This window comes from Macrotis lagotis, chromosome 2 (genome assembly GCF_037893015.1).
Source record: "Macrotis lagotis isolate mMagLag1 chromosome 2, bilby.v1.9.chrom.fasta, whole genome shotgun sequence".
In the NCBI taxonomy this organism is placed as follows: domain Eukaryota; kingdom Metazoa; phylum Chordata; class Mammalia; order Peramelemorphia; family Peramelidae; genus Macrotis; species Macrotis lagotis.
The window spans coordinates 223,054,517-223,068,542 of NC_133659.1; positions in this window are offsets into that span (position 1 = coordinate 223,054,517).

A 14,026-nucleotide genomic window follows, 5' to 3' on the forward strand; every position below is an offset into this window, starting at 1 on the left:
GTGAAACTGAGTGTCCTGCCTATTTTCTCCTCCTTTCTCTCTCTCAGAAGCTACTCAACTTACCTCTTCATATACAGGCTTTCCCAGCTCTGACCTTAGGAAGCAGGCTCTTTTGATAATATGTAAGAACCTGAAGAATAGGAACTGTCTTTATTTTTAAGTCTTCAGTTGGAGCCCAGTGTCTGTTTCCTAGATTAGGCACTTCATATATGTTTTCTGAGTTGAACTGAATTGATCTCAAGGAGAAGAGGTGAATTTCCCCTTCAGGCTTTTTGCACTATTTCCCCATTACCCCCCTAACTTTCTAAGATACCCATTTATATTTTGGGGCTTAAATTTTTTTCTTTGTTCACAATTGACAAAAATCTAATTTTTGCTATCTTCCAATTCACATTGAAAAAGAAAGAAAAACAAAATTATTGTAACAAGTGTGAATAGTCAGGCAAAAACTGCTTCATTAGATTGGTCAAGTCCAATTGTATTTGTTAAAACTGAATCACTTTTCCAAATCCCTGGAAACCTAACACTTGCCTCCCCTTTTCTCCCTCTCTATGGCACACATGGAACTATAGAACAAAAAGGATTTTTTAAAACCTGCTGTCACATCTTAATTAACTCAGCAGGTAAATTGCACTATAAAAAATTCTGTTGGTTCAATAGAACCAACTAAGGCTGGTTCTTTGAAACCCAGCCACATTCCCATTTGCTTCATGTGAGAGGAATAGTTTGCCAGGTTTCTTTCAGATGGGGTTCCCTCTTCAGGGTCCTCCATATTTAAATGTGTAGCAATTTTTTTTACTATTTTCCCCTCTCTCCCACTTACATTTCCTAAGGAGATGACTTCCACAAATAATAAGGTACATTTAGGATATACTCCTAAAATTACAGCTTATGAATCCCACTGGTATATTACAATGACTCCAATCAATTGGAGGACACAATTAGTTCAAAGAACAAGCATTTTCTGAATGACAAATTAAGAACAGTAGCAACAAAACATCTTCCTTCTCCTAGTCTTGGGAAGCATACTCCTATAAATAGAATGCCACTAGAAAGAGTGGACACATAAAAATTTTACAAGTAAAGAGTCACAATATGACAAAGACTTGTATGATGCAATTCACTCTCCCAGTGCTGTAAGGCTATAGGAACCCTGATGTCCTCACACAGCTCCTGTCAACCTTGTTCTCAGTATCTACTAGATTCTTTTCACTCATTATTGCTGGATGCTGCTCTTACTAGATATCTACCATATGCTGCTCCAATGAATGCTGCTTCATTAATTGACTGTAATCACCACCTCCAGTTCTGGGCTCTGTAAGCATCCTAGGCTAAAGTACTGCTATGCTCTTTCAGAAACTCAGACTTTTAACTCTAGGGTCCACCATCTCCCAAGTAGGAACCCAGATCCAGACAACCCTAGATACTTGACTCTTCTTGATGATAGAATTCAGTGATTGAGCAGGGAGTCCCGTTGCCTGTAATTTCTGCCTCTATTATTTGCCTACCAGTGAGTATCACAACTTACACAGAACTTATGGTCGGTTTGAAAAGGGCAAAGTTTGAAAAAGACTTTGCCCCAAAGCTGCATTAGTATCTCCCTCCCCAAATTCAGTTACTGTCTCTTACCTCTACAGAATTATTTTCAGTCATTTTAGACTCTTTATGACCCTATTTGGGACTTCTTGGCAAAGATATTATAATGGTTTGCTACTTTCTTTTCCAGATTATTTTACAGATGAGAAAACTGAGACAAATAGAACTAAGTAACCTCCCCAGGGTTGTACTACTAGTTGTCTGAGGCCAGATTTGAAATCCAAATTAAGTCTTCCTTACTGTAAGGCAGGCATGCTATTCATTGTACCACCTAGCTTTTCTCTTACGAAATTACATAGATAGTCCTTTCCTTTGGGGAGGGGAGGCAGGAAAACAGCCTCTGCCCAACAGTCTAGACATGTTCCCATAGGGCTGGTCCATAGTAAGAAATATTCATGGAAGGTCTTGCCCCATGCTTTATTCATAATCATTTATTAAACTCCAACTGTATATGTAAGGCACTTTGCTAAGCATTAATAGCAAGCATTATGATAGCTAGCATTTTTATAACACTTTAAGCTTTGAAAAGTGTATTATAAACATTCTCTCATTTGTTCTTCTGAACAACTATGGGAGATAGTTGCTATCTCCATTTTACAAATGAGGAAACCATGGACAAATGAGAAATACATGGACAAAATGAAACAGTCCCTACCCTCAAGAAGTTTACATTCAATTACATCCCCAGGATTCGATTAGCCATCACTAGTCTATCTTTTCCTCTCATAAAAAAAGTTTAGATTACCCTGTAGGCCCTCTGGGGTAGTCTCAACCTTGACATCCCTTAGACTGCATCAAAAACTCTTAAGGGTGAGGGAAAGCATTAGAGGATTTGCTGGTTGACTCAGCCAAGGTATTATTCTCTGTTTTTTTTTTTTTTCAAACAAGAACAGGCAGCTTAACTTAGCTTATTGAAATGCTGCCAGCAGAGGAGAGAAAGAAGAGGAAGGTCTGTTACTGCTAGCACTTGTCTTAGAAGCAGTGGCTTCTCATCCAGTGGAGAGTGAGTCATTGCTATGGTTCCTTTAAAATGTCACCATGGCCCTCATTAGGGAGTAAAAATTTTGCTTATCCTAGCTGCCAAGGAAAGCTATGAGAACCCAGAGCCAAAGGAGAGACTATAACATACACCTGATTGCCTGTACAGGAAAACAGATCCTTTATTGCCTTTAGCTTGCCTATGTGGGAGCTGCAGAAGTGACCTCAGTAAGAGCCACGGATTCTAGAACTTCCAGATTAGGGAATGATTTTTCCTCTAATTCCATCTGGAACCATATCTGCCCCAGGGAACTCAGGTTTTTGCCTCAGAGAACTGATTTGGGTTAAAGGGGAGCTGTAATTCTTCTCCATAATGAGTGACTTCCTTGCAACTTACCTCACAGTGTTCTGTTAACCCTCAGTGTTATATGATGCCTCTGGCACCCTTTCATGAGGTCTTGTCAGATGAGATCCTTCTAGGATCAACCTTTATACAATTCATTTGACACCTAGGGAAGCTCTGTCTTATACATCACCACAAGTCCCTTCCTCAAACACAGACATACAGACATACACACTCACTCATTCACACTACTAAATTTGCCTCCTCTGCAAGAATTTCTAAATATATCTCTGCCCCTGGCCTCATTTTCTTTATTTGTAAAATGGGGGATTTGCCAAGAATATTAGTCCCTTCTAGTTTTGATATGCTATGAAAAGCAGCATGATATCAAGAATAGAGGACTGGTGCTGGAGTCAGAAAGCTACAGGTTCAAATTTGATTCGGATACTAGCACTTTGTAATCCTTAGAGCTCTATATTAAATGTCAGTTCTATGATCTTTTAAAACACAGGGAAAGATTTAAATCCAGGACATGTAGCCACTACCAGGGTGGGATAGATTATATTTGGTAGAGTGAGCAAATGACCACAACACTAGACTAGGCACACTGTGTGGGGCTTGGGTCAGATCCGCACCCCCACTTTCTGAACTGTTGTCATAGAGTGGAAGTCTATGACTTAATCCATCACTTAATCCATCTCCCTCATTTTTCAAAGGAGGAAACAAGAGATCCAGAAGTTTGAAGAAATCATCCCAAGGTCAGATAGCACAGTGGTAGAACCATAATTAGAACCCAGCTAAGCCACAAGCTAAAGCTATGGCCAGGACATAGAGACATAAGACATCCCTTATTCTATGCGGAGAATGTGGTTGGTAGTATGCCCATGGCCACGGATTATGGGTGAGAAGATATCCATTAATGTAGAGGTAAAGGATATCCCCTTATAAACATAGCTTCTCCCAAAAGGACATCAGAGTTGGTCAGTATCCACCAGAAACTAGAACTCACAAGTCCCCTAAGAATATATTAGTTAAAAGCCTATGACATTCAATAAACAATTTAGCAAATAAAGTGACTTCACTCACAAATGATGTAGAACTTTCATGCAGAAGAGGTATGTAACTTGGAAACCTGCTTGGAGGACATGAGAGAAAAGTGTGAGGTTGAGGTACATATGTGAATGGGACATACATAGTAAAGTCAGGACAATTCACACCTCAGATGTTACTCAGCACCACTGTCTTAAATAAGAGGATGATCTCCTTGCATTACTCTTTGCTATCTTCTGTCTCTTGGTCCTCAGGTCTTCAGGGCTATTTCTATGCTACCATTGCAGGCTAAGCCACTGGAACTCTAAATCACCATAAGTGGCCAACCAAACTAGACAAAGTAGCCCCTGATGAAGATTAAGTCACTTTTTTTGCCTATGTGTCTGTTGCTGATCCAAAGTTTGGGACTTCATCATCAGGCTCATTCCTACTGCTACCAGAGTAGGTGGGGTGGGGAAATCCAAGAAGGATAACTGTAGTTCATTTTGGGTGATGAAATCACCAAACTCTCTGACTCAGGGAGGTAAGAAAAGCTTAGACTTTAATTCACAGGTTGCACAAAAGGTTTACAAGTTAGGTTCTTTGGAGAAGCAGCAAGATAGCAAGTTTTCAGTACTGCTGTGAACTAAAGGTAAAGAGAGGCTAAAGTGAAGGCAAGAAACCACTGATTCCTAATGAAAGAGAGGGATGTGGGGAAACATATTTTGGTTCTTTAACATGAAAAACAAGGTGGGTTTCTAAGAAGATAGTAAGGTTAAGCAAAGAGACAGTTACAAGCTGGGAAAGAAAATGTTTCTAAGAAGGTAGCAAAGTTAAAAGAAGGAGAGTTTTTAAGGAAATAGTACAAGTTAGATTAAAGAAAGTGAGTTTTTAAGAAGATAGGCACAAGTCAGTTTCTTTAATAAGGTAAAGAAAGTGAGTTTTTTAAGAAGATAGGTTAGGAAAAGAAAAGACAGCTGGGGAAGAATAGTAAAGACAGTTAAGAAAGGAAAAAAGGAAAGGGAAAGGAAGCAGCCATGAGATGTTGACTGGGCTTAGATCAACATGGATCCAATCTCATGGAGCGGGGACTACATGAGTCCCACAACTTGGAGCTGGGATCACATGGATATTGTGTGAAGGGGAAAAGAAACTGGCAGCAGTTGCCCCACTGGGTCACAGTAGGAATAAAAGGAGCCAGAGGGCCCAACCCTCTTCTAAATACACTTATATGGTGGGAGGGATGTTGGTGTTTAAGGAGGAGATTCTCCACTGACATACCTTAGAAATGGTCCTTAAGGAATCCTAAAGAAGTGGCTAATACCAGATGGTAATATAGTATTCATTGTCCATATCACTGCTCCAAGGGTATGGCTAAGGTCAAGCACAGGGCCACCATCAGGTCCAGACATAGGGATACTCAGAGAGGGTTTCTAAAACTCTCCATTATGTACAGAATGGAGAATATTTTAACAGCACAAAAGGACAGGATTTATTGTCAATACAAAAAGAAAATTACTCTATTTCTTTATGCTCAGTGCTTTCCTGCTTCATTGCCTTTCTGGTTTTCTTAATCTTATTCCCTGAAGTTCTCCTCCCATCCTCACTCCTTACCATGTACTCTGTGATACAAAGGACACTGTCCATCTTGCTGTTCTTGACTCCATGATGTTTCTGTGGATAGAGGCTGTTTTTTCTCATCTCCACTTTCTAGATTCCCTAGATTCCTCAGGTTCCAGTTAAAATGCCACCTTCAACAGGAAGTGTCTCCCACTCTACATTCATTCTAGTGCCTTCCCTCTGTTAATTAGATCCAATTTGTCTTGATGCTGGGGAAGGTGGCTCAAATCATCAGTACCTCTTAGTAGGGTAAGAAAAGGCTTAGATTTTAATTCACAGGTTATTTATAAAAAAGTTCACAGGATACTAAAAAATTGACAAGTTTATAGCAGAAACAAGAAAGGGAAAAAGGAAGGGGATTGGAAGCGGGCAAAAGATCAACATGGATCTAGCTGAATCTGTAGAAAAGGGTTGGCCAAAGTTTTATAGGGAACCTAGCCCACCTTTTGTGCAATGAGGAGTCAGGGGGAGGAGTTCAGGAAGTGACCCAACTGGATTTGACTGGAGTCAGGCTCACCTTGGAAGGCCAGGAGCCTGACAGGTGGAGGAGGGGGTTAGAGGTAAGGGGCCAAGTTTGTTTTCTATTATCTTAATGAATTTACATTTGAGAAGAGAGTTAAACTGAACAATGGAGGAGAGTCCACAGTCCACAGAAAGTATCTGACAAGCACAGAGAATAGTTCCTATTACAGGAAAAGCTAGACAAATATTTCTCTAATATCTCTCCTTCAGCACTTTTATTTCTTGTTTGTATATAATTATTTGCTGTTTTCTTCCCCTTTAGACTAAGTCCCTTTAGAGCAGTGCCTAGTTTTTTCCTTTCTTTGGATCCACAGCACTTAGTATGGAGAAAGTAGGAGGGGTTCTATAACCACTTGTTAATAATAATAGCTAGTATTTATGTAGTGCTTATTATGTACCAGACACTATCCTAAACACTTTATAAATATGATCTCATTTGATCCTCACAACAACCCTTGAAGATGGCTGTTATTTTCCCATTTTACAATTAAGGAAACCAGAGGGGAAGTGATTTGTCCAAGGTCACACAGGTATTAAGTGTCTGAGGCTAGATTTGAACTCAGGTCTAACTAACTCTATCCCCTGGATACTATATTACCTAACTACTTGCTAACTTAATAACTATTTGATTTAGAATTAGAAAATTCCTTATAATACCCATAAGGATATCTTGTGCTTATAAAAGACATTTTTGGACCTTGCCAAAAAAAAAGATTTATAGAACCTCCATAGAGTCTGAGTTTAGAAGGATTATCTTAATCCTAAAGTCTGAAAAATGGCACACAAATTTGATTGAGAAAGAACAAAAATCAGGCAAAGAAGGCCAGACCATTTCCCTCCACCTTCCAGGTTCACATTATTGCCTTATTATGAAGGTTCTTAGACTTTCTTCCTACCTTGACCCTCCTCCAATAGATTTTACTTCTCTAGCCTTACTAGGGTTGGAGAAGGGATGGAGCAGGGATGGGTTCTTCCTACTGCCGTGGCTTGCTCCTTCCTTCCCCTACCTCCCTGTAATTTTAAATAACTACCAGATGGCATCAGGCATGACTGAGACAGAACCCCTACTTGCATTAGGTTTCAGCTCTGCAGATAGGAAGACCTCCAGAATTCTTCCTGCCTGGCATCAGACACAACTCTCCCTGCTTCCCCGGAGCCCAGGGAGCAGAAACACTGACAATTTCCCTTTCCAAGAGAGTCTAAGTCACCATCTTATTTGGACTGGAGCTGACAGAACACCCCCATTTCTCCCTAATTACCTCTCTTAAATTCCAAAAAATCTGTCTGAGACTATTGAATAAGATTATTCAAATCCCCCTGAGCTATTACCAGCCTTACCTAAAATGCGTAGGTAAGAGCTAGTTATGCATTATCCTGGTACTCACTTAGATTTGCTCCAGAGGCTTAACTTGGGGGTTAGAAAGAACAGTCCCCATAGATCCAACTCTGCTACACCATGATGAATGAATGAATGAATGAATGAATGAGATACCCTTGAAAGCTGAATAAATGATCCTCCTCTGGAAGCATAAATGTGTAACACAGGTGGATCTATGCCTGGATACTGTTCCTTCTTTTGTTTTTCTGTTGTGTCCAACTCTTTATGATCCCATTTGGGGTTTTCTTGGCAAAGGTAGTGCTTGTCCAGATCATTTTACAGATAAGGAAACTGAAGCAAACATGGTTAAGCCAGATTTGAACTCAGTAAGATGAGTCTTTCTGATCCCTAGTCTAGTGTTCTATCTACAAAATAAATAATAATACAATAAACACTGATAATGTTAATCTGTGGTATCCTAAGTCAATATGTACCCACAACAATCATCATGGTTTAGTTGCCCCATTTATATTAGAGCTTGTACCACTGTTCTAAAGATCTCCCTATACAGACTTTGCGACAGGATGGGATAATCCTGACCTCTAGGATTCAAGGACCCTCTAATAGGCAGCCCTGGAATAGGAATTGAGTTCAGCTAAGGATAAAAACAGAAACAGTAAACAAAAGACAGCTAACTGGAAAGCACTGTGCATCCTCCAAAAGGGGAAGGGGGTGAAGGGAAGGGGATGCTATATAAGATATACAAGAAACAAGATAGTTTCTTCCCTCAAGGTGCTTACATTCTAATAGGGAACCAGAACTCACAGAGGGGAAAGGTGTTTTGGTCTGGGAAATCACAGGCATAATGAACCAATAATTACTCCCAGATCAAGCTTCATTTGCTCATACTTTGGGCTTTGATGACTGAATGAGTGTAAATAATAATTATTTCTGTTATGACCAGAAATTCTGAGGATCATCCCTTCTTAGATGGATCATCCCTTCTTAGACTGATTCTTTTTGGGAAAGCAAACTAAGTCGTCTTTTGCTTTAATTCTTACTTAGCCTTTAAATACTGAAGGGACATTACTTCTGTCAAATTGAAACCTGGGAAAGACCTTAGTTTAAAAAGGCCAAGGCCTCCACTGCATATGGGGCCATTGGACTCTGATGACTGTAGGAGAGAGTGAAGCTGACAGTCCTGACTCACTTAAATCCAGTTCTCTTGCAAGTCAAGACATTATCCTCCTGCTGTCATTGTTCTCTTTGAAAAAAAAAAAAAAGGATGAACAAGTAAGTGTTGTTTTAATCATGGTTTCTAGAGATAGAAAGAAAGGAATGAAGTCTGGGAAGAGAAATTTAAGAACAGTACCTGAGTCAGGCTATAAGATTTGGTGAAAATGGAGCATCTAGGTGGCAGTGGATAGAGCTCTGGCCCTGCAGTCAGGAAGACCTGAATTCAAATGTGGCCTCAGACACCTAATTACCTAGCTGTGTGACCTTGGACAAGTCACTTAACCCCATTACCTTAAATAAATAAAAATTAAAAAAAAAGATTTGGTGAAAACCAGCCAACTAATTACCCAGGGAGAAAGTTGGAGTGCCAGGAGAGAGGTGCAGACCAGACAACAAGAGGATGGTATGAAGATGGTCCTGAAACAATGGAATGTTATGAGGAAAGAACTTTGTCAAACTTAAATATGTAACTCCAATTTTAGGAATTCTTTTAAAGGTTTGAACATGGAATATGGGGACATGAATGATTGGTGGCCCTTCCCTTCAGCTTGACCTTGAACCTGACGCACCTTGCGGGTAAGAGATGTCAAACATAGCAAGCAAAACACAAGGAAACAAACTGGGAGCAGATGTCATCAAGAGTTGTAAAATTAGGGACATAGATGGCAGAGGTTTAGAGCAACTATGAAGGATCCTAAGTCAGGACAGTGAAAATGTTTAAAGCATGAACTAGAACCTTGTCTAATTGCAAATCTTTTGCTGCTGACCCAGTTTGGTCTGGAAAAAGAGATGGATGATCTTCCATCCTTTGGTTTTTCTTCTCTCCAGGATGTTTTTGCCTGTTGTTTGTCTTCTCAAGAACCATGACATCAGGAAGGAGATGTCATGATATGGGCCAATTGGATGGTGGGTCATGTCCTACCTTTTCCCTCTCTTGCTTCCCTCTGAGTTTAGGAGGCCTTTGCTTCCCATATCTGCATTATTACTTCAATTAGCAAAAAATGTTGAAGTTAGGGGTGCGCAGTGGATAGAGCACAGGCCCTGGAGTCAGGAGTACCTGAGTTCAAATGCGGCCTCAGACACTTAATAATTACCTAGCTGTGTGGGCTTGGGCAAGCCACTTAACCCCATTGCCTTGAAAAAGAAAACCCCAACAAAAAACAAAAAAACAAAACCGAAAAAAAATGTTGAAGCTGTTGATTAACAGAAATTCCAATCTGTGGTTTGGGTATCTTAATGAATAGTTACAGATCTAGAACTAGAGAAAGAGATAAAGAACATTTCTTATGCTAAAGAGACAAAAGTGTTGATGGTTCAGACTGAATCTAGAGTGTTTGAAACTAATTTAGAACAGTTGAGTCAAGTAAGGGATTGGTATTGAATACTTGTCTAGCACATAGTATGGGCTTAATAAATAGAGTGATTGCTATGAACCTGACAGTGGATTAAGAGATAAAATTATGAGCTGTTAAGAAGAGCAGGTTGCAAAGGAAGCAACATGTGGATGCATTTCCTTTCCTTTTCCATTTTCTTGGTAGCTATTTGCCATCTGGACCTTGAAAAATCAAGTCCCTGAAAGGGAGGGAGTTCTTGGAAAGGGAAAGCTACACCCCTGAAGAGGAATGAGCAAATAAGGAAGCATTGCCAACATGAAAGAAGGGGAATGAGTTGTACCAGAATGGTCTTCAGGGCTGCTGTTGCAGGGGTTGATTGATAGTTCAATCATCCTAGCTCTCCAGTACCACCATACTTACAAAAATACCATGAGAACATCTGGGTGTCAAAGTAGGTATAGTACTGGGACAGGAGTCAGGAGACCTGGTTTCAAATTTGGTCTTTGACACTTATTGGCTGTTTGATCATGGGCAAGTCATTTAATCCTTGTTTGCCTCAGTTTTCTCATCTGTAAAGTGTGTGTTTGGAAATAACAGCACCTCCCTCCCAAGGCTAGTGTGAGGATCCGGTGAAAGATTGTAAAGTGTTTTCCATAGTGCCTGGCACATGCTGTAAATGTTAGCTATTATGATCATGAAGTACAGGATAGATGTTTCCCATGGAATTCTTTCTGCTCATGGGCAGGCTGTCACAGAACACAAAGGATCCTCTGCTAAAATGCACCTGCAGAAGTAGATTAAAAAAACAGGCTCATAATCAGGCTCATGGGACTTTGCCTCAGGACCCAGAAATGTAGAATAGATTCAGTGTCCTTAGACTTCTTTGGAAGGTAAAAACATCTAATATTAGGATGGAGTTAGCAAGACTAATTCATTAAAATGTGGAAGCTACCAAGTGTTTCATCCTCTCATATTTTAGGTCCATTCTTCCTTACTTCTGGCTCCTCTCCTTCTTGCTCCATGGTGATCAACCAGTGATACTCTTGTGGTAGCTGGGGTTTGGGGGGATCCTGAGGTCCGAGATCTCTCCCAATACCTTCCTCATATTCCTATACAGTTGAATTTATCTTAAAAAATATTGATAATTAGAAGAGAATGAAACCTTTCACAACTATGATTGTAAGGGAAAAATTCTTAACCAAAGTCAAAGAAGAAATCATTTTAAAAACATAATTTTGATTAAATAAAATTAAAAAAAACTTTGGCACTACCCTCTCAAATCCTTGCGGTTAGGCTTATTAAGGGAACTGTCAATTTGGCGGGGGAGCTTTGCATCAAATATTCCTGATAAAGGCCTAATGTTCAATGAATATTGGGAGCTTCTACAAATATATGGCTCAAGATTATTCCTAAATAAATGGTGAAAGGATGTTAAGTGTTCAAAAGAATTATAAACTATCAACAATCATATGAAAAACTGATCCAAATCACTAATACCAAGAGAAAGGCAAATTAAAATAATTCTGAGGTGAAAATCCAACAAATTGATAATGATGACAAAAGGGAATGCTCAATGTTGGAGGGCTTGTAGGAAGATTGGCATACTCATGCACTGTTGGTGGAGCTTTAAATAGATCCAATTATCTTAGAAAACAATGTGGAATTTATGCATTGAAAATCACATTCCTCTCTAGTTATATCTTTTAATCCAGAGATTCCACTGTTGGGCATATACAAAATGATGTCAAAGACAGCAAGACAGGTTGCTTATATACCAAAATTTTCATGATGGGTAAGATTGTGTCAGGTCATGCAACATGCCCACAATTCTCTGCCCATTTAATCTCCCTCTAGATAGACCAGGCAGGTTAGGCCCAAATGTTCATCCACTAGCCTAAAATATTGAGTTGAAACTCAGTAGAGCAATGTCTGGCACCTTCTTCTTTTTTGCAAGTTCCAGCCTGTGGTTGTTAATTCTTCACTTTTATGGGTACCCCATTTGCATTTAAGACTCAGGGACAAAAAAGAATTGATTCTAATGGGAAAAATATTACCCCTTTCAACTACAGCATGCACTCCACAAACCTGCATAAAACGCAAGAGTTACTTCTTATTTAAAACAAAGAATAATTTAGTACAGTTGTTTTGACTGATTAGACAATGTAATACCACAGTAGCACCTTCAGGGTTACCATGACAACTGTTCTTTCCTCCTTTTACCAAGCTCTAGCAATCCTCTTTGTCCATAAATCTTAAGCAGGCACAGTTGGCTATTGAACATTCTTCTCCAGGTCTCTTGGTGCTGCTGAATTTCATGGAATTCAATTATTGACAGACAAAGCACACATCCTACTGACAAGATTCTCTTTGGCCCTCAAGCATATTCCTGGCAATCTAAAGTCCATTGAATGGTGATAGATTCACAGGTCAAGGGGTGGCAGTCTGCCATACCTCCAGTCACCCCTTGGAAGATGAGAAATCATTTGACAATAACTCACTCAAGCAAAGCCTGCAGATTTGACAGCAAGTAAATTTGAGAAAGTTTGGCACCTCACCTTTCATCTGATTCTCTCCTTTTCTCCTCCCCTTCAAAGTAGAAGGAGAACAAATTGTTTCTCACCCCTAGTGTCGACAGTAAGAGTCCCTAGGCTTTGATTTCAGAACTTTCTTATCTGGAAGCTTGTGGACTCCAACCTGCAAGGAATTGTTTCCACACAGAGAATCCTGTAAATGTGGTGGGCTCCATTTGGGTTACATTGTGTTCTCAGGGACCACATCCAAATATATTAAATAAGTCATATATTGAATCACGGTACCTATCTAATCTTACTGTTCCCCAGTATGAAGCCAGCAGGTCTTCTTTCTGTAACCAGAATACAACACACTCATTCAAAATAATCACCCTTTTCTTCTTGCTGTCCTACTTCTCCAGAATGCTATCTCCTTTGTACTTCTCCCATCTTCCTAAATTCTGTCAATTCTTTTCATTCATTCATTCATTCTACTTTTTTTTTACTTTGTTGTACATTTGTGTATTTGTTTTTAAATAAAAGGGTTAAAGAAATTGTAAAAACTATTTCAGAAAAGTGATTATAATTGTACATTTGTTATTTACTGAATATTAAAATAAATTAAAAATGTGTGTGTTATTTATATGGGACCAAATCTTTTTTTTTTTTAATTGTCTTTCTAAAAAAAATAGTTGTAGCTGACATGTTTACTGTTCTGTTGGGTTGTTTTTTTTTTGTTTTTTTTTTGGCAAGGCAATGGGGTTAAGTGGCTTGCACAAGGCCACGCAGCTAGGTAATTATTAAGTGTCTGAGGTTGGATTAGAACTCAGGTACTCCTGACTCCAGGGCCGGTGCTCTATCCACTGCACCACCTAGCTGCCTCATTCAATTGATTTTTGCTTGCTTTACTATGCATCGTCTCATATCAATCTTCCTACATTTTTTGAACTGGTCATTGTAAATGTTTCTTATAGTATGAGTTCTTTTACATTCATGCATCATAACCATTAATCACATAGCGATAGTCTCCTCCTTCTATCTGCTTTTTCCCCTTTGAAATTCATCCTTCACCCAGCTGTCAAAGAAAGAGATATTTTGCCATTCCTTTGATGAAGAAGTGTCATTGATTGCCTATACTTATAGGATAAAATATAACTTTTCTATTCTGAATTTTAAGCCATTCACAACCTGTCTCCAGCCTCTTTTCATTACTCCACTCACACATCCAAAGCACCAGTCAAACCAGCCTGGTTACTATTCCATATATACAATATTCCATCTTCCATCTCCAGGCCTTTGCAAAAACTATCTTTCATTCCTGTAATGTTCTATAGTTATCCTTTTCACATCACAGTGAACCTGCAATCTGGAAAATCTATATGAAAGGTTTTGTTTCTCCCTTTGTAATAGAGAAGAAAACTGAATTATTATGGTATTAATAAATAAAATATATTGTTATCATATAATATTCTACATATATTTTATGTATTTCTGAGTTTTTAAACTTTTTCTGTGTGATCTGCCGGTCTTCATGTGTTGT